At 40.8% G+C, this 26,950-nt stretch overlaps 1 protein-coding gene across 1 annotated transcript in view; it reads left to right on the plus strand.

Annotated features, from left to right (window-relative positions):
* The first annotated feature begins 306 nt into the window (after positions 1 to 306).
* The window catches only part of ZBTB7A (zinc finger and BTB domain containing 7A), a 540,652-nt gene continuing 514,008 nt past the window's right edge, over positions 307 to 26,950 (plus strand). Inside the window, exon 1 of the mRNA XM_044090603.1 lies at positions 307 to 962. The gene's annotated coding sequence lies outside the window, so the exon portion shown is untranslated. The remainder of the gene's footprint in view (positions 963 to 26,950) is intronic.

Consider the following 26,950-nt stretch of genomic DNA (forward strand, 5'->3'; position numbering starts at 1 on the left):
TACTTACCAGAGACAAGGACACTCTTTCTAAATCACCTAGTTATTATGGGTTGTAGAAAGTATAAAGCTGACAGCAAAATTTAAATGACACACACAAAACTGGATGGTTTTCAAAATATTAGCGTTAGTAACATCGAGACACAGAACATTGTGAAATAACAGGCATGTTTTGCAGTACAAGTCGTCTGTAACTCTGTCATTATTTGTGATACTAATCCCAACACATTATAGGAGAGCCAGACAGCCGAAAGTCATGCCCAGTCAAAACCATGCGCATTTCGAGTGGAACCAAACTTAATGTAGGCCATATAAAATTTATTGTCTCAGTAATTACAAAAACTTATTCCAACAACACTTGAATTATGCAAACAAAAACATGCGAACCTAGATAAAATGCTTTCATAAAACAATATGCTCAAAAAAATAAACGTTTGGAGGGTGCTTATTCCATACGACTATTAGGATTACAGATTAGGCCTAATCCCAGCTATACTTGACAGAAAATACGCCCACAATTGGTTCCATTTGTGACACAACCTTCATTAGAAAAAGCTTTGTCATTCCTTGAAAGTCACTTATACGTGAAACCACTATGAGTTCACACCTACCCCTGACAAGTACGCACATAAGAAACAATCTTCTGATTTTGAACGACAATTTTGACATGCTATACATTATTCCCAACAAGCATGGGAAAAAGGGTCAGCAAACTAAATCAACAGGTTTAAAGTGGACGTACCCACACGGAAGCGGTCGTGCGGGTAAGCGGTTTCTTTAAGAGAAGGGAGGACCCCTGTGCCCTCAGAAAAACCAGGAAGGGAGTTCCGCATCATACGGGGCTTTACTGCACATACAGTTACAGTAAGGGAAGCAGGAGTAGCACTGGTCACAGAGTCGGCTAGTGAGTCCAAAAAGCATCTAACTGCGACCCGCACCGGTGGTGGTCCCGGGACGGACAGCAGGTAAGCGCGGCCTGGCAGGCAAGGGGCATATGGGCAGTAAAAGCGTACCCATAACGAAGACAGTTAGAGCCTCTTTACAACCCGCACACCCACCCATCGCAGGCGCCTCAGAGTACTCTCCCATGAACTTCATTGGCAGTAGTATCCAGCACCATAAAACAGAGCCCTTCAACTTTTCGCATTGTGGCAACGGTCCCCAACCTCCTCCCCAAAACAAAATCTGCTGGTATCGCACTCCCTGGAAAAAGCTGTGATGTAGGAAGGCATAGGTATCAAAATACACTGAAAGTGAACAAGGAGTCATTTTCTGTGGTTGATACTGATGGTTGTAATCCATGTTATACAGGAAACGCCTTGTATACTGAAAAATCCAAGTCCAGATCCTCTAGTGAAACTAGTTTTTCGTCAGGATCATGTTTGATTCTTAGCTGCGTTGCATACGTTGGAGTTACTGCAGTTGCTTGGCGGAGGGCGAATGGTGACAGCCCTGTGGGGTTCGTAGTTTTCGCATGCGCCTTTTCATGTATATAGATGGGATTAGTGGACTACAACTTCCAGAATCCATTTAATTGTAGGTGGTCGCATTATCGAAGCACAAATTGTGAGTGGGAGGTGCTAGGTGAATATTTGTCCATATGTCCAATCCGGTTGAGGGTTGTGTATGGATGTTGTCGTGGACAGCCAATAATGTATAGCTTAGGGGTGTGTAAGATAAACAGAGTAAGACCACGTCCTGTACGGATGATGGGAGATTTCGCGTTATTTTTTACTCAAAAGAGTATTTCCCCGAGTTTTGGTCTTGGCAAAGTTCTTCCTGGTTGTTCTCCCATTCAGTGTGGTTGCAAAGTGGAGTGTCGACTTTGCCGGAGTGTAGCACTCAGTTTGAGGATAAGACTTGAAAGATTATTGTCACTCCTTTAATGAGTAATTGCAGTGTTTAGGCAACAGCTGAATTCTGCCCTACCTCAAGATAGCTAATATATTTATGTATTTATCGACTGCTTAACATTTTATTTTACCGGGAAAGTCTTGCTGGGTATTTTTTCTGTTTTCAGCGGATGCCTGTGGGGAATGGCTCCAGAAATAAGAGTAAAAATACATATGTATGGATTATAGCTGGTTTATTATTAGCACACTGTTTCTACTGTTTTGAAAATAACTGGGACCAGTGACATCTACCTACTGCATGCACCATTCGCGCACCTCCTCGCAATTTCTACATTTAGTCTTGTTTGATGAATACTTAAAATGTCATAGTCTTCATCAGCTTGCCCTATTAATAGTTAGTTATTTGTGCCTGAGAAATTTCCCTTCCCCAGCTAGTTACGCCTGTACACCATAATTCGGTGTTTTTTTAAACACGCTCTTGGGGGCGTGATAATATCAAGTCAGTTCTGTTCATTTTTATAATACTATTTCAAAGATATGGTGTCCTGCACACCAGTTTCACCATATGTGTACGAGTATCATAGTCTGTTGTTCCAAGTATACTAGAAGCGAGCTCTGTCGTAGAAACCACAGGATATTATAAATTGGTGGGGAATATCTATCTACTGCGTGTTTGGACAAGTTGTTTATGTTTTAGACGTTTCTACTAGTACAGTTATAATTGTGTTTTTTTATGATGTATGTATTTTATTGTATTACATGTTTTTACCCAACAGTGACTCTTAGTGGATTTGGTTTGATTAATGGCAGAGATAAAAATAATGTCGTTAATGTTTTTACCTCATGAGACGGGCGCACACACTTATCGGGCACATTTATGTTGCTTCAGCTGGGATTTTGAGCAAGAGGCCAGTATTTTGCACGGTAAAAAGTTTGATGAAGAATTGTGTGTTTTGCAGTGTTACTTGGGGCAACAGTGTACTAAATGCGGTGGCAGTTACCTGTACATGTTTTATATAAGTTACTTAAGAGATGCAGCAAAGAAAGGTGTCTTTTCAGTCCTGCATGGCTAATAAACACAAGTCTTTTTCCCATGTGGATAGTTTTTGAGAACCTTAAGTATATTCAGCTACTTAAAGGTTATAGCATTTTTTTCTGATATTCGTCTTCACGCAGCTATTACATTTGTGTTGTTAGGTTGTTTAGTTATTTATCCATGTGTGTGTGTGTGTGTGTGTGTATATATATATATATATATATATATATATACTTGTTAACCTGGATAGGATTGTCTTTTTAAATATTCTCTTACAAACCTAGAAAGTTGATACAGTAACAGGTTTTACGTTAACATGGATTTTCTGAGGGGTATGAAATTTGAAACTAAATGTCTGTCATTTATTTTCTGACTTCAGTCTTCAATGATTTGCCATGAGAATCAGACCCCAGAGAGCTGGGCAGTTGAGAGGTATGCAAGTGTTGAGTAGGTTCTGCATTTACAGCTTTTGAGATGTATGTTAAGTTCATAGGTAGGTACTAGGCTATTGGCCCAAGGGCCTACGTAAGCCCAGCCAGCAAGGTTCCATAGCTTATGCCACCCAAGAAAGTTATTTTCCTGTGCCACTGTCCAGCAGAGAGACAGAAGTGATCCCCGGGGTGTATTTTCTATTTTCCATCCACTCATCAAGATTGTTCTTGAAGAGTGCTAATGAAGAACTTTGCTTGACATAGATGGGTAGCTTGTTCCAGAGTATAGGAAGTCTCTGGGACAGGAATCTATCCCTCCAGCGTGTCCTGTTTATTATGGTGACAAAGTTTAGGTCCCTAGAGCGTGTAGCTCGGAGGGATTGGGATTTCTTTAGGTGTAGCATGTCCAATAGCTCTGGGTTTGACATAGCTTTATATGTTAGGCAGAGATCACCTCGGAGTAGGCGATATGCTATGGAGTAAAGCTGGAGTTTTTTGAGACGGTCATTGTAAGGCTTTTGTTTGAGGCCAGTAATCCTCTTTGTGAGGTACTTCTATGGCCTTTCCAGCTGTTGCAGATGTCTTGTGAGGTACATTCCAAAAGGGCATTGTATTCTATAATGGGTTTAATGAGTGTCCAGTAGAGAGGAACAATGACCTCTTTTTTTCTGGATGAGAACCCTTTTATAATGAGGTGTGCCACATAGAAGGGCTTCCTGACTACTGTGGCGATGTGACTATCACAGGAGAGACTACTGTCCACCTGGGTCCCAAGGTCTCTTATCACACATTCGGTGTTAAGTAGATTGCTGCCTATGTGGTAGTTCATGGGCACAGAGTTTTTATCAAAGGGGATGACGCTGCATTTTTTGGCATTGAGCTTGAGGCCATGGCTCTGACACTAGGCATCTGTCTCAGCGAGGCCCTTCTGTAGGATGTCTACATCATTTGGGGACTTGACTATGGCTCCTAGTTTGCAGTCATCTACAAACTTCGTTAGCCAGAGGCCTTCTGTGTTAGCCTGTACTTCAGAGAAGTAGATACCAAACAGGAAAGGTCCCAGGACGGAACCCTGTGGTACTCAACTTGTCACTGCTTTGAGGTCAGATTTGGAGACTGCAACTTTTACAGTGTGGGTTCCGTCAGTGAGCCAGTTGACAACCCATCTTGTGACGTAGGGATTTATACCTAGTTTAGTGAGTTTAGCTATAATTCCAGAATGGGGGATGGTGTTGAAAGCCTTGGCAAGGTCAAGATAGGCTGTGTGAACCACCTTACCCTCATCCACGGCTTTGGTGACTGCCTCAAAGAAGTCGATCAGGTTCAGGAGGCATGGTCTGCCTTTCACAAACCTGAACTAGGTGGGATCCAGAGTTTGGAGGTTACCAATGTCTTGAATTGAATACCTGGTTCAAGGCTTCAGAGAGCACCTCTGCAATACCAGGCTACAACTCTTACCACACTTTTCGGCCACCGAACCAAGACCAAAACACTAAAGGTGTTGGAGTGTCCGTATTCAAGGATATTCCACTCCAGGCTAGTTGCCCAACAAAATGCATCTGAAATTCTCCAGGTGCAACTAACACTAGGTAAGACTGCAATCCAAATTGTAGCTTGCTATAGATCCCCCACCATGCCCCAAGATTCTCACTACACCTTTCTAAACATAACTGGAAAATATTAAGATACAACCAAACATCCTAATACTGGGTGATTTCAACTACCCTGCCATTAACTGGGAAAACTACTCTGGTGCCAACACCTTTTCCCAGTCGTTCTTGGAATTTATACATTCCAATGGCCTGGGTCAACTAATCCATTGTCCCACCAGGGGCTCCAATATCCTAGACCTGGTCATTACCAACATGGGAGATAGATGCTCCACACCAGTGGCCACCCCCTCATTGGTCGGGTCTGACCATAAGCAAATCACCCTTGACAGCCACCCCCCCCCCCAGTAAGGAAACCTCCATATAAAACTTCTCCAAAGCCAACTTCATGCTACTCAAGTCAGAAGTGACAAACTTCATGACACCCATGCAGACGGGATCTGAAAGTTCGACTGCTGAATCCTACACTAAGGCACTGTATGAGCACATCTGCTCGTGCATTAATTGCACCATCCCAAATAGAACCAAGATGCCCTCCTACAAAAAAGGAAGCCAATCTGGTGGTCCCCTGCCATAAACAAGCTATACAACAGAAGGAAGAAACTGTTGCAGAAAAGAGGAAAATCCCAGGATGCAAAAAACTCCCTTACCAGCCACAGTAAGAAGCTGAGATCCCTCATAATGTTCTCCAAAGCTAGTTACGAAAATAAAATTGCCAAAGACAGCCGCAAGGCATTCTGTAGTTATGTCAAGAATCTAAATGGCAATGCTCAGATCTGCTCTGAGCTACAACAGAATGGCATTAAATATACTGATCCCATGGATATTGCCAGTATCCTGGCAGATCGATTTAGTGCCAAATTCACCCTCCCTCTCACTCCCTAAAGGGCCCATCAAATTCCGGTAAGTACCACCACACAGGTAGAAACCGCACTCTCCAAAGCTAAGAATACAGCATCCATGGGACCAGATGACATCCCGGACTGTGTACTACATGAACTGGTACCTCACCTAAGTGTCATGTTTAATTATAGCCTCACCTCCGGCATCATGCCCACTGAGTGGTGCACAGTTAGTTATCCCACTCCACAAGGGGGGATCCACCTTGGATTCTGGGAACTACTGTCTCAGCAGTCTGACAAGCCTGATCTGCCAGGACATGGAATGCATTATCATGGAACTTATAAACAAAGACATTGGCAACCTTCAAACACTGGACCTCACCCTGTTTGGGTTCGTGAAGGGCTGATCTTGTCTCCTGAACCTGACTGACTTCTTCGAATCAGCCTCCAGAGCTGTGGACGAGGGTAAGGCGGTCCACACAGCCTATCTCTACCTCGCCAAGGCCTTCGACACCATCCCCCACTCTGGAATCGCAGATAAACTTACTAAGCTGGGCATAAATCCCTACGTCACTCGATGGGTTGCCAACTAGTTTACTGACAGAACCCAGACTGTAAAAGTAGCCAACTCCAAATCCAGCTCTAGACAAGTGGAGTACCTCAGGGTTCAGTCCTGGGACCGCTCTTGTTTGGCATCTACTGCTCTGAAGTACAGGCCAACACTAAGGGACTCTGGCTAACAAAGTTCACAGATGACTGCAAACTGAGAGCCATTATTGAATCCCCAAATGATGTGGATATTCTACAAAAGAGCATTACAGAAACTGATGCTTTGTGCCAGAGCCATGGGCTCAAGCTTAATGCCAAGAAATGTATAGTTATCCTCTTTGGGAATAACCATGTACCCATGAATTGCCACATAGGTGGCAGTACACTAAACACCAAAAGTGTGATGAGAGTCTTGCGGACACATGTGGTTAGTGGTCTCACCTTCGATAACCACATCGTCACAGTAGTCAGGAAATCCTGTGTGGCACACCTCATCACTAAGGGCTTTTCATCCAGAAAAAATGAGGTCATTGTCCCACTGTACTCATCCCTCATTAGATCCATTACAGAGTGCAAGACCCCTTTTGGTATGTACCTTACAAGACATCTACTACAGCTGGAAAGGTCACAGAAATACCTCCGTAAAAGAATCAAAGGCCTAAAGCAGATGCCCTATGCTGACCATCTAAAAAACCTCCAGCTATACTCTGTGGCATATCGTCTACTCAGAGGTGATCTTTGCTTAACATACAAGGCCCTGTCAAACCCTGAGCTGTTGGATATGCTCCACTTAAAGAAATCTCAATCCCTCAGAGCCACACGCTCCAGAGATCTAAACCTTGTTATCACCATAAACAAAACATGCTGGAGGGATAGGTTCCTGACCCAGAGACTCGCCATACTCTGGAATAGACTGCCCATACATGTCAAACAGAGTGCCTGCTTGGCCCTCTTCAAAAGGAACCGTGATGATTGGATGGGAGATAGGAAATTCACCCCGTGGATCTCGTCAATCGTCCTACTAGACAGGGGTCCAGGGAAGTAAATATTGTGAGAAGAAATATCCAGGCAATTGTTATGGCTAGGCTTGTATAGGCCTTAGGACTGATAGCCTAGTACCAACCTATGAATGGAGATATTTGAAGTGAGCGGGTATAGTGCAAGGAGGAAAAGAGTACTGCCTACAGCAGAAGAGTGATCAATTGATTTTTCCCCATGCTTTTAACAGTAAAGTGTGATTATGCGATTTTTATATATTATTGCAAGGCAGCAGTTCTGGTAAGGAATGCTCCTCTATAAAAATGAAGATTGCCATATGCTGTAAATTTTCTTAGGATACCTGTTATTTAACATGTTTTATGGAAAGTCTGTTGCTATTTATTTGTAAATTCTTTAGGAGCTTTTCTCCTGGGCCTCTGCTGAAAGGAGGTTTTGCACAGTCTAGCCAGACTTTCCTAGTAAACAAGTGGAAATAACTGAATAATACAAGGTGTTTGCCAGGTTTGCGCAGTGACCATAATTTTTTGAGTTTGGTTATTAATGAGGTTGCTAGTAGTACTGGTTTCATTCTTTATATGTAGTTGCATTTATACTTCTGCATTTGAGACTTGTCAGTAGACTTGGCATGTTTATAGTCTTCTCAGTGTCTTCTGTTATAGGCGGAGCACACCTGCCAAACTGGTATGTGCTAGTTCTTGCTTTCTGGGTTTCAACATTATAGACACAGTAGGTGCTACGAAATTTTTGAGAATTTGCAACAGTGCTTTCTCTGGGAGTGATATAAAGCTGTGGAGTGCTTGAATACTGTACAACATCCTTTTTCCAGTAGTGTATTTGATGTATCTTGGAAACAATTAGCATAAACTAGTTATGGCAGCACGTGATTTGTGAAACAACAGTGATGACTGTGATAGTTCTATGCTGTCAGTATCTTTGAGGAGCCCTGTATTACTGCATCATTTCACTTTTCTTCTAATGTTTTTCATATTCTAGTAATATTTTAAAAAGCTGCAGATTAGCTCTTTACTTTAGCTTGCATGCCTCTTTATCAGTTTTATTCCATGGTGAAACATTTACAGTGGTAAATGTCTCTTCATCAACACTGAAATGTAATACGTGTACATTGACACAGCTGTACTTCTTGTATTACTTGGACTGGATACGCCACTGCTTCCATCTTTTAGTTTTCAGAAAATATTTATCTTGCTTGATGCATATCTTGTTTAAATTGTGAAGCTTTTGGTTTATTGTGTATCTGAAAGAATACTTACGACAGTCGTTGGGCATGCTGCATTTCTGACTGCTTATTTGCATGTGCAGAATGTGTCCCAGAATTAATTGCTGTTTTCTCACTCAGTATAATGTTTCTCTACAACAAAGAGCACCTGGGTGTCATAGAAAATGCTATACAGTAGACTTCATATGAAACGGCAGTACTTGTACTGCTAATATACACATAGTTTAACTGATAACAGGCATGTCATGGCAGTTTTTTTGATACACTTACTTCACTTAAGTTTTACACACTATGTGGTAACTGTAAAAGTTAATGTGATCATCTGTTCATCCATCGTAGTAATATCTGTGTGTGTGTGTGAGGTGAATAGTTGTGTATATATTAGCTGATTCCCTTGTCTCTTTCTGCACATTTAAAGTCTACTGGCTTTCTTCATAATTCATGCATAAATCATCTGCATTCTTCATATATAGCATATCATGTACAGGATTAATGTTCCCTGTTGATTTACTTGGACTGCCTTTACCTTGTGTGACGTGTACTTAAGGGGGTAAGTGGACTGGTTTTGTGCACCACCTTTTAGCCATGACCCAGGTCTCTTAGTGCTTTGGGGCTAAGATGCATTGTAATACTATATTTATACACAAAAAAGGTATAAATAAGGATACTGTTTGTATTATATGGAGTACAATTTTCTGCACATTATTTAGAGAACCCATTGCTTATTTAGACCATACTGTGTCTACAGCTGTTTAACTTAATGCCACCAGTAAGAGATTCAAAGATAGTTTAATGATTTTAGAGGAAAAAAGTGATGCGGACGTGTATTAAGCTGAGGGTATTTCACTTTCTAAATGACTGGTGGGTTGGGAGGGCAGTAATAAGAGCACACAATTACAAAATTATTTTCTCTGGCAACACCCCTGGTGCACATTTGTTGAAGCTTGTATTATGGTCTAAGACACTTGTTTTTAAAATAAAGTCGTCTAAGTCAGAAGTAAAAAAAAAAAAAAGTCAAAATATTCCGCTATCAACAATTCATGAAGTTATACACCATATTACTTATAAGAAGCAACGCGCCTAATACCCCAAACCAGGTTCCATAAACCTAATGTAACCAAAGCCTGTTGTACTGCAGAGCTAACCCTAAACACAGTGACTTGCACAGACACCATTGCAGCCACATTTGACTAAATGGCATTTCATTCAAATTTATATTCGACTAAGTGGGTTTTTCTCACTGATGCAGTTGGAGAATAAGTATCCCAATACCTTGTACTACACTTGGCATTTGTATAATATTTAACTAGATTTTTATAAAATGCTTTATTTCTGGAGCTGTAAAAACATCTCTGGTATTTTGCTGTCAATGCCATTTGTGTTGCAGGAGAGAAAAGGTTCCACTGTCCTGTGAGTAAATGCTTGCATCTGTAATATAAAACCACATATTTAATATATAGATGAGTGTGATTGGATGTATGATCCTAAGTACATTGCTATGAATGTGAGACATGGATGTCATGAAATTCACCTTTGGATCAGAGCAAAGCAGTGAATGAGACTTGTTCATAGGTAGGTACTAGGCTATCAGCCCGAGGGCCTATGTAAGCCTAGCGAGCAAGGTTCCATAGCTTACGCCACCCAAGAAAGTTATTTTCTTGTGCCACTGTACAGCAGAGACACAGAAGTGATCCCCGGGGTGTATTTCCTATTTCCCATCCACTCATTAAGATTTTTCTTGAAGAGTGCTAATGAAGAACTTTTCTTGACATAGATGGGTAGCTTGTTCCAGAGTATAGGAAGTCTCTGGGACAAGAATCTATCCCTCCAGCGTGTCCTGTTTATTGTAGTGGCAAGGTTTAGGTCCCTAGAGCGTGTAGCTCGGAGGGATTGGGTTTTCTTTGGATGCAGCATGTCCAACAGTTCTGGTTTTACATAGCTTTATATGTTAGGCAGAGATCACCTCGGAGTAGGCGATATGCTATGGAGTAAAGCTGGAGTTTTTTGAGGCGGTCAGTGTGGGGCATTTGTTTGAGGCCAGTAATCCTCTTTGTGAGGTACTTCTGTGGCCTTTCCAGCTGCTGCAGATGTCTTGTGAGGTACATTCCAAAAGGGGCGTTGTACTCTATAATGGGTCTAATGAGAGATGAGTAGAGGGGAACAATGACCTCTTTTTTTTTTTTTTTTTTTTCCTGGATGAGAACCCTTTTATGATGTGTGCCACGTAAAAGGACTTCCTGACTACTGTGGCAATGTCACTATCAAAGGAGAGACTATTGTCAACCTGGGTCCCAAGGTCTCTTATCACGCATTCGGTGTTAAGTAGATTGCTGCCTATGTGGTAGTTCATGGATGCAGAGTTTTTACCAAAGGGGATGACACTGCACTTTTTGGCACTGAGCTTGAGGCCATGGCTCTGACACCAGGCATCTGTCTCAGTGAGGCCCTTCTGTAGTATGTCCACATCATTTGAGGACTTGACTATGGCTCCTAGTTTGCAGTCATCTGCGAACTTAGAGAGGCCTTCTGTGTTAGCCTGTACTTCAGAGAAGTAGATACCAAACAGGAGAGGTCCCAGGATGGAACCCTGTGGTACTCAACTTGTCACTGCTTTGAGGTCAGATTTGGAGTCTGCAACTTTTGCAGTGTGGGTTCTGTCAGGGAGCCAGTTGGCAACCCATCTTGTGACGTAGGGATTTATACCTAGTTTAGTGAGTTTAGCTATAATTCCAGAATGGGGGATGGTGTCGAAAGCCTTGGCGAGGTCAAGATAGGCTGTGTGAACCACCTTACCCTAATCCACGGCTTTGGTGACTGCCTCAAAGAAGTCGATCAGGTTCAGGAGGCAAGATCTGCCTTTCACAAACCCGAACTGGGTGGGCTCCAGAGTTTGGAGGTTACCAATGTCTTCGTTTATGAGTTCCATGATGATATGTTCCATGGCCTTGCAGACCAGGCTCGTCAGGCTAATAGGTCAATAGTTCCCGGGATCAGTGGTGGCTCCCCCTTTGTGGAGTGGGATAACTGTTGCTGTGCACCATTCAGTGAGCACAAAGCCTGATGCGAGGCTATTATTGAACATGGTGCTTAAATGGGGAGCCAGTTCGTTCTGAAGTTCATGTAAAAAGCAGCCTGGGATGTTGTCCGGTCCCATGGATGCTGTGTTTTTGGCTTTAGAGGGTGCAGCTTTTGCCTGCGTAGTTGTGATTACAGGGACTTGTATGGGCCCTTTAGGGGGTGAGAGGGGGGTAAAGTTAGCACTGAACCGATCTGCCAGGATGTTGGCAATATCAGTTGGTTCTGTAATTTTTGTGCCTTTGTGCTGTAACTCAGAGCAGATCTGGGTGTTGCCATCTAGATTTTTGACATAGCTATAGAATGCTTTGTGGTTGTCCTTGGATTTAGTGGCGAGTTTTGTTTCCGTAGCTAGCTTTGGAGGATCTTATAAGGGATCTCAGCTTCTTACTGAGGCTGACCAGGGAGCTCCTCCACTCGAGCTTACCCCACTAAATTCTGCTCAAGTTTACTTCTGTTTGTCCTACGTTACATCTAAGACTGTATCACCTGGAGCATTCACAAAACACCATGTCCTAAAAGTGCTATCAAAAGCTATAAATATTGCATTGATTGAGTCAAATAATATCCCTGCATGATTTAGACCACCTCAGTACTGTTCAGCCTCTGCATCTTTAGAGTTCTGGTACCAAATGAATGGAGAACAGCTATAGCCATTCCTCTTGCATAAAGGAGGACCTTTCAGACCCAAGCAATTACAGACCCATAAGTTGACCGGCCTCATATGCAAAGCCATGGAAAGACTTCTCATGTAATTAATCAGTGAGAACATATGAACCTTCATTTCTGTTTGAATTTGTCAAGGGCATGCTGTACTTACTTAGCCTGATTGACCTTTTTTGAAAAGGTCACCAATGCAGTGCATGAAGATAAAATGGTACACATCTAGCCAAAGCTTTTGACACAACCCTCCCACACTTGGACGTTAGTGGAAAAACGAAGGGAATTGGGAGTAAACCCATACATCACCTGCTGGATTGCTGGGTGGCTCACAGATACCACCCAGGAGATCAAAATAGGGAATCTACCTCCACAGAGAGGCCAGTCACCAGTAGAGTCTCCAGGGGTTCAGTGCTGGGATCTCTTCTGTTTGGCATCTCTGAAGCTAAAACCAATACCACGGGACTCTTCATTTGCAGCTGAATACAAGCTAGGAGCAGTCATTGAATGCACAACTAACTTAACTGGTGCCAAAATCATAGTCTGAAACTAAATGCCAAAAAAAAATCATTGTATCCGTTGGGAAGTCCTTCACCTTGAACTACCACATTGACAATGCACAGCTTATAATTAAAGGGATTATGTGTAGATATAGGGATGTTATTGTCCTCCTTTACTCGGGCCTCATTAGGCCAGACATTGAGCGTAATGCCTCCTTTGGCATGAATCTATCCAGTCTCTTGCAACAGCTCCCACAGAGATACCTATTCGTACCTTAAACCTCCTTACTCTCCCTTCTTCACTCACTTCCTTGCTTCTTTCAGTTTCTCTACCCTGGCTTTCTCTCTAAATGTACCACGAACTTGCTTGCTTATCTCTCGCATCATATTGAAATTCGTGTTTGTGTTATACTAACTTACCTTTCATTTCTCTGTATCTGGTTAAAATTTCTCTAAATATTAAATAATCATCGTATAACTTGTATATAGGCTTAACCAAGGGTTTTGTATTGTGTCTAAGTTGGTATGACTGTTTATATAATGACAGCATATCTGTGTTCAAAAACAAGCACACTGAGTGGACAGCCCAATCAGCATGCCCATTGTAAATCCTTGTATACCTGTAGAATAAAGTTCGGATGGCGCAGTACCATCGAGTAGCTGAACCTTCTATTGGAATATGCTGACAAACCGAGGAAAAAGCAGGTAAATTCTCAAAATAAAGGAACAGAAATGAAGATACCCGATTTTCCTTCTATTTCTGAGCTGTCCCTTGTGTAAAAAAAAAAAAAAAAACCTGCAAAGGAGAGACTGTTTTCTCCATTGCTTCTCCTGTGCTACATTGCTGTACCATGCAAGCACATACGTATACAAAACTGTACTTTCTCTGGTTTTATAATACTTGTGATAGTTGCTTTGTCTTACTCCTCCGTCAAAGTTAATTTGTTGGTAATTCAAGCATATCTGCCTATGGATTTTCCTCTTTCAATGCTTTCTCATGTCAAAGTGCTTTTGCAATAGGTTTTTCTTTGAGGCAACCAAGAAAACCATTGACCTCATCTTGGGATCTTAATTTTCTGTTGGAGAAGTTATCACTTGCACCATTTGAGCCAGCTAATCTGACTGAGTTGAGGTTCTTAGCATGTATCAGTTTTACTGACTGCTGTGGCCACTGCGAGAAGAGTATCTGAGTTGCAAGCTCTTATGGTGAGTCAGCCCTATCTCATTTTTGACAGAGTTTCTTGGAAAACTCATCAATCTTTTATGCCTAAGCTGCCATCTGAGTTTACTTTAAGCCAACCCAAACTATTCATCCCCTAATTTTCTTTACTAGTCTTAAGAATGAGGGAGATAGGATACTCCATACCTTGGGTGTCCACTGACAACTCGGGTACTACCTTGATGGAACTAAATCTTTCAGATCTTTTGGTCTGCTGTTCTGTTCTTCTGAGGGTGGGAAGAAGGGATAACATGTCAATACATACTGTGTCCAAATGGTTGTCTAAGGCTGTTACCTTTTTTTGTACCCACTACAACCACATTTTTCTAGGCAGGGTCAAGGTCCTTTCTACTAGGGCCTTGGCTTCATCTATTGCTTTTTGGAAAGGCTTGGTTTGTAAAAGTATTCTGGAAGTTGCATACCTTTACAAAGCACTGTAACTTCATTCATTCTGTAGATCTACAGTAGGCTTTAAGTACCATTCTCCAGGGACTCCTGGGTTCTTCTCCCTCCACCTCCCAAATGTAATAAGCAAGCAATAATGCCCAACAGGGTGTGTATTACTGTGTAAATAACGCCCACCCAGAGGTGTTATAACTCAGCAAGTAGAGGGCCTTTACGCCCCTGGAAGGGCATTATTTACACAGTAACACAAAATGTGGAGGGCATTATTCTACTTGGAGAATGGGCTGTCTATAAAATTGTTATTTTAATTGCTTACTAATTTTTTTATTAGTATATTGTGCAGCGTTGTAGTAAAAATCCAACACAGCCAGGGTTTTTCAGAGAATATCACTGTCCAATTGTAAGTTAAAAATACTTTTAATAAAACAATAAAATCAAGGTAAAAAACACTATAGAGATAAGCGGTTTCTGATCTTAATGATCCTTCATCAGAAAGACATAAATATGTACATTCATCCAATCATAATACTATCTTCAGTCAACTCCTTCATTCCCCAATAACCACAAAAGATGATCACAGTCAGTCATAAACTTCTCCTTAGCCTACGCCCCTTTAGGGCTGGTTTGATTTTATTGGGTAATTCATAATGAACCCAGGGAATCTATAAGCTTGTAACTCTCCAATCCGCCACATTTAGTTTTAATTCAATGATGTTATCCAAATCTCATCCTCTAAGAATACCTTGCACAGTCTGTAGCACTTTGAAACGCAATGTGTGTCCTGTGTTATCATTTTTTGTGTATTTTTGATGTAAAATGATTCCTCTGCCTAATGTTTCAAAGTTGCTGTAGTACATGTAAATGGTGTTGGAAGAAGCGTTTTACATCCAAGGTATAACAATTTTTAAAAAGTATCCAGATATTTACTTTATTTTATTTATTTTTCTTTTTGGTCCTTTACTCCTAAAATGTATGGTTGTCAGTCATTGGGATTGAAGTCACTAAATAATGACATAAATCTGACTTTCAGACTTTAATTCCTTCAGAAAATTCATGACGACTGTGACGAAAGGCGATATTGTCAGCAAAACTAGCTTGTCCTTTTTGTAAATACGTATATGCCACTGGTGAATATCAAATGCTGTTTGAAATTTAACCACAGTGTTCCCTACTGGAAGAGAACAGAAATGTACATGCGCTATTGTAACTGTTTAAATATGTTTTAAACAGTGGAAACTGGGGTACAGGAGGTTAAGCTCAGTCCAGCAAACTTTAGAAAAAATAGCTGAAATTAAATTACTTTATAGGCTATGCAATAACGAGTCTCTCCCGCTCTCTCTCTCTCTCTCTCAAGATTTCACTGCAGCTAGAGAAACAATGTGTGTACTAGGACATTTTCTGTATTGTCTTTAGGGTGAACTAATTACTAGTCTTGAAAGCATGAGGAAACGCAATTCTTTTATGACTTCCAGCAGTGGGGATTTCACCTTCGAACTAGAAGTCAGATGCTAAGAAATGATGTAATTCTGCAAGTTATCCCAGTAGTAATATTGTAGATATTACTCTGAGAAGTCTTTTAGAGAGAGAGGGCACTCTGTATTCTGTCTTGGACCTATATTCCTGACTGAATCTAATAATAACTTACTAGTAGAGCAAGGCAGATGTGGTGACTAGATCTTCTAGTTGTTGTCTGGTCCAAGACAGAATGCAGAATGCTCTGTCTCACTAAGGCTTCTCAAAATAATATCCCAAATATTACTGTTGGGGTAGCTTGCAGAATGACGTCATTTCTTATCTGACTTCTAGTTCCCAAGCCAAAGCCCCCATTGCTAGAAGTCAGCAAAATATACAGACAAGGGCTTTTCCTCAGATCTTTGGCAGGTGCTGAAAGTCATAAAACAATAGCATTTCTTCATGCTTCGAAAGTAGCAATTAGTTTATTCCAAGGGCAATACAGAAAACCTTCTGGCACAGACTTTTGTGTCTCTGGCTGCATTGAAAACTTGAGAGAGCGCCTGTTTATTGCATGGCCTATTAAGTAACTGCATTTCAGATATTTTTCTAAAGTTTTCTAGACTTTCCACTGTTAAAATATATACATTTAAACAGTTACAGTAGTGCATGTACATTTCTGTTCTCTTCCAGTGGGGCATACTGTGGTTACATTTGAAACATCACTTTGTAAATACCTTTTCAACACACACGTCTGTACAAGCATTTTGATATGCACATGACATACAGTTCTAATACATTTGTAACACAAGTATCTTGTAGAAATCATTTTGATATTCACCAAACTCCATCGAATCCATTAAAAATCTTACTAAAAATAAGTGCACAAATCCATCCTCTAGCAATACCCTCCCTACTTCACCTACCCCAACTTTCTCTTTAAAACCTACCCCCACTGCTTACATCAGACTTCTGCTCTCCAAGCTTAAACCTTGCTCCCCTTCTGCCGACAGCTTACCTCCTCAGTTTCTAAAAATTGCATCCAGTGCCATTGCCTACCCCGTTTCCATACTTATCAATTGCTGTGTCCTGAAAAACACTGTGCAGTGACAGAGACTTGGTTCAGGGCTCCAGAGAGCACCCCTGCATTACCAGGCTATAATTCATACCACACCTTTACGGCCACCTAACCTGTACCGAGTGTGTCCATATTCATTAAGTATTTTCACACCTCCAAGCTAGTTGCTCAGCATAATGCATCCGTGATTATCCAAGTGCAACTAACTCTGGGCAAGACAACAATCCAAATTGTAACTTGCTACAGATCGCCCACCATGCCCCAGGATTCCCACTCCTCATTTTTTGATACACTGGAAAATATTAGGGTACAACCCAACACTCTCTAATAATAGGTGATTTCAACTACCCCAACATTAACTGGGAAAACTACTCATGTACCAACTCTTTTTTGCTCAATGTTTTCTGGAATTCATAAATTTGAACGCCTTGGATCAACTTATCCACACCCCCACCAGGGGCAGCAATATCCTAGACAAGGTCATTACCAACATGGGCGACTGGTGTTTCACACCAAAGGTCAATTCCTCATTGGTCAGATCCGACCACAAGCTAACCACCCCAGACATCCACATCCCCCCCCCCCCATTAGGGAAATCACCGTAAAAAACCTCTCCAAAGCCAACTTCACGCTTCTTAAGACAGAAGTGGCAAACTTCATGACACCCATGCAGACGGACAATGGAGGTACGACTGCTGAATCCTACACAAATGCATAAGCACTTACACGAGTGCATGGATTGTGCTATCCCTAACGGAACCAAAAAAAGCAAGCCAATCTGGTGGGCCCCTGCCATAAACAAACTCTACAACAGGAGAAAGAAACTGTTGCACAAGAGAGTAAAATCTCATGATTGGAGGAACTCCCTAGTCAGCCTCAGTAAGAAGCCGAGATCCCTCCTAAAATCTTCCAAAGCTAGTTACGAAAACAAAATCGCCACTGATTCTAAAGAGAACCAAAAAGCATTCTATAGCTATGTCAAGAATCTCAGTGGCAACACTCAGATCTGCTCTGAGTTACAGCACAATGGCACTAAATATACAGAACCAACTGATATTGTCAACATCCTGGCAGATAGGTTCAGTGCTAACTTTACCCCCTTCTCACCCCCCTAAAGGGCCCATCTCTGTACCGGAAGAATGCAAAGTTCCTGTAATCACGGCTGCACAGGTAAAAACCACACTCTCTCCAAAGCCAAGAACACAGCATTCATGGGACCTGACAACATCCCAGGCTGCATTCTGCATGAACTACAGAATGAATTGGCACCCCACCTAAGCACCATTTTCAGTCATAGCCTCACCTCCGGCTTTGTACCCACTGAATGGCGCACAGTGACGATTATCCCACTCCACAAAAGGGGAGCCACCATGGACCCCAGTGAATACTGCCCCCTTAGCCTAACGAGCCTGGTCTGAATGGTCATGGAACGTATCCTCCTGGAACTTATAAACAAAGACATTGGCAATCTCCAAACTCTGGACCCCACCCAGTTCGGGTTTGTAAAAGGCAGATCATGTCTCTTAAACCTGATAGACTTCTTTGAAGCAGTCAGCAAAGCCATAGATGGTTCACACAGCCTATCTAGATCTCGTCAAGGCTTTTGACACCGTCCCCCACTCGGGAATTATAGATAAACTCACTAAACTAGGTATAAATTCCTATGTCACAAGATGGGTTGCCAACTGGCTCACTGACAAAACCCACACCGTGAAAGTAGCAGACTCCAAATCAGACTTCAGACCAGTGATAAGTGGAGTACCGCAGGGTTCAGTCCTGGGTCCTCTCCTGTTTGGTATCTACTTTGATGAAGTACAGGCTAACACAGAAGGTCTTTGGCTAACGAAGTTTGCAGATGACCGCAAACTAGAAGCCGTAATCGAAACTCCTAATGATGTGGACATTCTACAAAAGGGCCTCAATGAGACAGATGCCTGGTGTCAAAGCCATGGCCTTAAGCTCAATGCCAAAAAGTGCATTGTCATCCCCTTTGGTAAAAACTCTGTACCCATGAGCTACCATATAGGTGGTAGTCTACTTAACACTGAAAGTGTGATGAGACCTTGGCGCACAGGTGGACAGTAGTCTCTCCTTTGATAATCACGTTGCCACAGTAGTCAGGAAATCCTTCTACATGACACACCTCATCACAAAAGGTTTCTTATCCAGAAAAAAAGAGGTCATTGTTCCCCCTCTACTCATCACTCATTAGACCCATTATAGAGTAAAACGCCCCTTTTGGTATGTACCTCACAATACATCTACAACAACTGGAAAGGCAGCAGAAATACCTCACAAGAGGATTGCCGGCCTCAAACAGATGCCCTACGCAGGCAGTCAAAAAACTCCAGCTTTACTCTGTCGCATATCGCCTACTCAGAGGCAATCTCTGCCTAACATACAAAGCTATGTCAAACCCAGAGCTGTTGGACATGCTCCACTTAAAAAAATCCCAATCCCTCCGAGCTACATACTCTAGGGACCTAAACCTTGTCACCACAATAAACAGAACACGCTGGAGGGATAGATTCCTGTCCCAGAGATTTCCCATACCATGGAACAAACTACCTATCTATATCAAACAAAGCTTCTCATTAGCACTCTTCAGGAAAAATCTTGATGACTGGATGGGAAATAGGAAATTTACCCCGGGGATCACCTCTGTGGCCCTGCTCTACAGGGGCACAAGAAAATAATTTTCTTGGGTGGTGAAAGCCAGGGTATCTTTTTGGCTAGGCTTGTATAGGTCCTAGGGCCAATAGCCTAGTACCTACCTATGAACCCAAACTATGGAAAAAATTCTATGTCATTCCTCTCCATAAAGGATCTACTGAGCCCTCTATCGCCCCATTGCTATCCTGTCTCCCCTCTCCAAAGTTTTGGAAAAATGTATTCAAAAAACAAGTAATCTCCGTGGTATCCCCGAAGTCTCAAAACAACCCACTAAAGTGTAGTGGGTCTAAAAACAAAACAGTGTAAGAAACTTCTCTGTGTGGAAGTTTTTCAGTCCATATATTTCTAGTTAATCACTGTATATTAATCAGATCAGACAATCGTAGAAGAAGTAGTGAACGTAAACTCGTCAAGTCAAAAAGTAATAGAAAATATATAATTCTACAGCATTACTAAGTATTCGAAAGTAATCCAAGCAAGGCAAGGCCGTCTGTTTCCAGTCGAAAATCCTTTATTAAGTACACAGACAAGCGATCCAAGTAAAAAAAAAAAAAGTAATAATTTCCACACAAGCTTTCTAAATATATATATACTTTTTATCAGGCATGGGAGTGGTTTATTGCGCTGTAAAACAAAGTGTTATTGGTACACATGTTAAATTCACATCCCTTCCCCCATCAGTGTGACATTCGAGGTGGTCCTGCCCTACCTAGTAGCTGTCATAATAATATATAGCCCTAATGTACTTTAATGGTACATCTTATTTAACTAAATTATTAAGTAGATTATTAAGTCTGTGATTTTATCCAAGGCAATATACTACATGGCTGGAAATGTATCAACCTTAGTTCATTTTGCGATCAAAAATTATATATATAAATATATACATATATATTTTGCATGTAAAAATCAGTTTCTGTTTTCATAACCTATTGTTAACAAAGATCGCTTTTGTCCTTCTAGACTTCTTCAGGTCTGTGTACAAGAACCCTAAAAACCTATATAATTGTATAATTAGTATTGTTATTACCATCATTTTGAATAAAGTGGAAAAAAGAGAACCAGAAAAAAATAAAAATAAGACAAAATGTATGGAGTCTTTTTAAGAAACATAATCATGGTACACAGGCACAACTGCAAAAGTTAAGCAAGCTCATTAATCTTGTACTGGACTACAATTTCTTTACTTTCAATGGCAAACACTACAAACAAAAAAGTGGTATAGCAATGGGGGCTGCCATGGCTCCCAGCATAGCTAACATAGCCCTGGGCAAATGGGAGGAGGACTTTGTGTTAAACAACACAGATTACATGCAGCATATCACATGCTACTTACGTTTTATTGACTATGTCTTTATTGTGTGGGAAGGTGACACCTTGCAGCTTGGAAATTTTATCACTTACCTCAATCAAACAACCCCCTTCCTGAAGATTACCTCTTCCCATAGCTGCACTTCAACCACTTTCTTAGATATGCAGATTTCCAAGGACACCAACAATAACAGAATCACCACTGATCTATTCAGAAAACCAACGAGGGTTAACTTATTACTCCACAGTAAAAGTCTACATCCTACAACAACCAAGTATAATGTAGTGAAGTCCCAAGGCTATAGATTAGCTCGAATTACCACAGAGATGGAACCATTTTTGAGAAACCTGAACAACTTAGAGAATGATTTTCTAGTGAGAGGCTATGAAAGTCAGATGTTAAAAAACATCCTGGAACTCATTTTAGAACTGAAAGGGACTGAAGCACCTTCATTCAACCTCCCCAGTAGAAAAATGTTAAGTAATTCCACAGAGAATAACGAATGCAAAAATAGATGCATCCTGACATACACTTTGGATTATCACAGTATCAAAAATATTTTTGAAGAAAACTGGGACATTGTCACAGGAAACCCTTTTCTGATTAACATCTTAGGTGAAGCCCCATCATTTGTTTATAGGAAGGCCAGGAATATTAGAAGTTTTGTTGAATTTAAACCTAGACCATGTGAGAAAAGCACTAAAAGATGTGAAACTAATTGTACATTTTCTATATTTATACAGCAAGGTGATAGTTTTTATTGCCCTTATTTAAAGATCATTAAAACCAGTGCAGACTGTAACACTAAAAAAGGAATTTACAGGGCACAGTGCAATGAATGTGATGCATTCTATGTGGGCAAGACTGTAAATAAACTCAAGCGAAGGATTTCATGTCATCTGTCAGAAATCTGCTCTGGATGTAAAAATAATGCACTAGCCAAACACCTTTCTGTTCATAAAAAACACACAGGTTTTAACTTCCAGATCCTGGATCGCATAGACATGGGTGATCTTGAAGGAGACATCCCGAATATTCTGGAGAAACAGGAACTCGTGTGGCAATTAAAGCTGAACTCTTTTAGAAAGCCTGGACTAAACTACTACTGTTCAATTAAAAGTGCACTGGAATTTAGAAAATTGCCACATTGTTTACATGACTAATTGTATTTTATTTTATTATTTTTTTTTCTACAAATTGGTTTTAAATACCATTTTAAATCATTTGAAATTTGTGTATATTTTGTTTCCATCATCATACATACATTTTGTCTTATTTTTATTTTTTTCTGGTTCTCTTTTTTCCACTTTATTCAAAATGATGGTAATAACAATACTAATTATACAATTATATAGGTTTTTAGGGTTCTTGTACACAGACCTGAAGAAGTCTAGAAGGACGAAAGCGATCTTTGTTAACAATAGGTTATGAAAATAGAAACTGATTTTTACATGCAAAATGTATATGTATATATTTATATATAATTTTGATCTAAAATGAACTAAGGTTGATATATTTCCAGCCATGTAGTATATTGCCTTGGATAAAATCACAGACTTAATAATCTACTTAATAATTTGGTTAAATAAGATGTACCATTAAAGTACATTAGGGCTATATATTGTTATGACAGGTACTAGGTAGGGCAGGACCAGCTCGAATGTCACACTGATGGGGGAAGGGATGTGAATTTAACATGTGTACCAATAACACTTTGTTTTACAGCGCAATAAACCACTCCCATGCCTGATAAAAAGTATATATATATTTAGAAAGCTTGTGAGGAAATTATTACTCTATTTTTGTTTTACTTGGATCGCTTGTCTGTGTACTTAATAAAGGATTTTCGACTGGAAACAGACGGCCTGGCTTGCTTGGATTACTTTCGAATACTTAGTAATGCTGTAGAATTATATATTTTCTATTATTACTTTTTGACTTGAGTTTACGTTCGTTACTTCTACTACTATTGTCTGAGCTGTTAATATACAGTGATTAACTAGAAATATATGGACTGAAAATCTTCCACACAGAGAAGTTTCTTACACTGTTTTGGAAAATGTATTCACAAACAGATCCTTGAGCACCTAATACAAAATAAACTCCTAACACCAACACAACATGGTTTCCGCCCCAATCACAGCACTGCTCTCATAAATTTCACTCATGTCATTGCCAAAGCTCGTGATGAAAATAAGTTAGACTCTAGTCTCTTCCTTGACTTATCCAAAGCTTTTGACACTGTATCCCACACACTGCTTATATCTAAACTTAAAGACCTGAATCTATCGCAATCTGCCATACTCTGGTTTACTAGCGGTCTCTCTGACAGACTCCAGTCTGTTAGGTGGCAGTCAGCCTCTACCCCCTTCCTTTCTGTTCATAAAGGTATACCCCAAGGTTCAATACTAGGGCTCCTCCTCTTTAACATTTTCACAAATAATCTTCACTTTCCCTGCCCCTTCTCTCTTATTCAGTATACTGACGATTCTGCCATCATATCCTGTTCCAATAACCTCCCCCACCTTATATTCCTTACCCAAGACTCGCTTCTCTCTATGGACAAATGGCTGACTAGCAAGGAACTCCTCCTTAACCCCCCCCCCCTAAAAAAAAAAAAACTAAACTTCTGCTCTTCCCTGAAAGCCTACAACATTGCACCTTCTCGGTAACCTCTCTCAACAATACTGCTATCTCAGTCGAAACCCGTATGAAACTCCTTGGTGGTGTTATTGATCAACTTAAATTTGACATCCACATTCTACAAGCCAGCAAAAAAACACACTAAAAACTAGGCCTTATATATAGAAATAAAAAAATACTCAGCTAACATCTAACTATGATCTGTTGCACAAGTGTTTCTATTACGTACTTTCTTCTGCTCTGCACCTATTCTCACTAACATACAAACCACCTCCTGGTCAAACTAGAATCAACCTACAATACAATAGTTAAATTTGCTGCCAATCTCCCTTACCGCTCCCACCAGTGCACTGCCCTACATGATCTTCAATGGCCAGAAGCTCAAAATCAAGTCCTACTCCCACAACTCCACCTCGCTCACTCCATTCTTGCAAATCCCTCTCGCTGCCCTGCCCCCTCTACTCTAATCTCTCCATACACCCCCAAACGTTGTCTTCACAGCTCAGACCATCATCTCCTGGAAGTGTATAGAACCACTAAACATACTGGGAAACTTCTTTATAGTCATTCAGTTGCTAACAACCTGGAATAAACTTCCCTCTAACCTAAGAGCCACCACAGGTAGCTTCTGTTTTAAAAAAAGGCTAAAAGAATTCATGCTCAAAACATAGTCTTGCCCCTGTCTCACCCCAGCCTGACCTATCTCAGACCGATTTTCTCTTCCTCCACTACCTTTGTAAATATTGCATTGTGGGTCTTGTATCATCTTATGCCAGCTAGTTGTATTTAGCTTATTGTTAACTGCACCCATACTTTCTGTATAATGTTCTGTCTATAAGTCTGTGTCAGTATTGATGTGCAATGTTTATTCCTTTATTGTTTCTAAGATTTGCACACTACTGTTGTATTTATCTTGATGTATGTTTTTCTTTTTATATTGGAGCTTTTCTCCTTGGGCCTCTGCTGAAAAAGGGCTTCGTGCCCAGTCATGACTAACCCAGTTAACAAATGTCGAATAAATAAAAGAAGTAGTTTTTTACAAAATTCCAGCTTACTATGTTGGCAGTATCTCCTTTCGTCACACTAACACAAATCCTATTATTTAAGTTACTTCATAATTTTATAAGAACAATATTTCTTTAAATTCTGTTCCTATTTTTGAGCTTTTGTTCCCCCACCTTTATTTCAGGCTTTATCCAGATTTCTTGAAGTAAGAGGGGAGAGGTATATAATTCTCTTTACTGCTGCTGCCTACTGGTCAATGATCTTTCTCATGCACGCACACACACACACACACACACACACACTTACGAAAATGTATGCTAACCCAAATCTTATTCAGCACAGATGCAATCCGAGCTTGCATGGGGAGCAGTTTTCAGAGGGGTAAAATTGCAAGGCCTGTGGAATCCTTCAGAAAGACCAAAGCACATCAACTTAGATTTTGTCTATAAGCCATGCTTTGAAGTTGCATCACCTTTGGTCCCCAGGACCTCTTCAAATGTTTGCAGACAATACCACAGTCATGTGGTATATAAACCAGCAGGGAGGTACACGGTTGTCTTACTCATACAGGCTAGCATTGAGTAGTGTGGGAGTTGGCTGTTCAGTATTCCTTAACCCTTCAGGCATCTTATTATTCTGTCAGTGCCAAATTTTGTGTCAGACAAGCTGCACAGGATCAGGACAGATACTCATGAATGGAAATTGAATGAGACAGTCCTCTGGGAATTGAGCTATTTGTAGGGAATACCTCAGATGTTGCGTCTTTCGGCTTATACAGGTTAGGGGTCGCCACAGCAGAACTCCAGTCCGCTAATGTTTTGGTAGTGGATTTTTACGTGCCGAGTTACCAGCCCTGACACACAACCTTCAACGAAGGCATGCCCATTCACGCATGCCTCCACACAGAAGACGTTCTAGCTGAGAATCAAACGCGACAACATCTTGCTGTGAGGCGACCGCTACCGCAGCACCACTACCGCGGGTCTATGGGGAATACCTCAGATAGATCCATTTATCTCTTTTCAGAAAGGACAGCTAAACATGTTTTGTTCTAGGGCTTCTTGCAGGCAAGGCAGGAAGATAGATGCATTTTCATTCCCTTGAAATGGAATATTCTTCCCTCTCAGTGATGTCCAGGTTAATTCTGAAGATTCAAAACTATACCTCAAAAATAATTTTTCTAGTTGGTACCCATCTGATAACCAGAGTGATTTTGGTACCACTGGTGGCTTGTGTGCGTTACTTTCCTTTAGCCTTGCCTATTCCTCTGTAAGTGTTCATCGTGTGTCCATTTCAGAATGTCTGCCCATGGATCCTCTTCTTGTCTCTTTGTTGTGAAACCGTTAGTTTCACATCTGAGACTTCCTTTCAAATAGTTCGCTTCTCCTTGGAATTTCAGCCATGTGCTGGTTAAATTGATTTTATCAACATTTGAACCTGACAGTCAAGCTGATTTAAGGTTCTCCACTTGACAAGCTGTACTCATCGCTACTCCGGCATCTGCAAGAAGAAGTATCTAAGCTTCAAGCTCTCATGGTGCATCAGCCCTATCTGATTTTCTACGGAAATGTGTTCTTTTTCTTTTTTTAAGAACAAACCCCTTATTCATGACAGGAGTATTTCAGAGTTTATTTTGAATCAAGCCATCAATCACCTAGGTTTAGAAACAGAACTTGAAAACCAGGGAAAACAGATTCTACAAACTATGAATATGCAGAGGCAGCCCTGGTACTATCTTGACATTACTAAGCCCTTTAGAAAAGCCAACCATTTATTGATTTATTTAATCATGGGGGAAAACGGGGACACGGTTTGTCTAATCAGACCACTTCCAGATAATTGCCCTCAACTATTTTTTTTTTTTTTTGCTCTTCCCACTAAAGCAAATCCATTCTAGGTAGTATCAAGGTACACACCACTAGAACCTTTTCTTCCATGGCATACTGGAAAGGGGTAGACTACACAAGTATTCCAGAGTATTCTATATGGTCCTGAGTACATACTTGCATTACAAATTGTATTTCTTTTCTAGATCCAGGTTATACTTTGGTAGGACCATTCTCCAAGGCTCCTGGGATCCATATCCTTCATCCTCCCAGGTCGGATAGACTTTAGTATTCAACCCATATACTCCAAGGGGCTGCTGCAGCAGAGGAATGATAAACCTTGTATAATTGTGTTCCTCATTGCTGCAATACCCACCTACCCTCCACCCCCTATTCTTGTATATAGTTGTAGTTAAAATAGGGTTGTGTTTGTTACTACTGTATTTTATTGTTATTGTTTGGTTATTTCAAAATTGTTAGGCTTGACACTTATTGTATGGGCAAGAGAAACCTGAAAAAAAGTTTATCTGTGACTGCTGATTTCTCTC

This window comes from Protopterus annectens, chromosome 13.part0, assembly GCF_019279795.1.
Source record: "Protopterus annectens isolate FY-2018-M chromosome 13.part0, PAN1.0, whole genome shotgun sequence".
NCBI classification, from domain to species: domain Eukaryota; kingdom Metazoa; phylum Chordata; order Ceratodontiformes; family Protopteridae; genus Protopterus; species Protopterus annectens.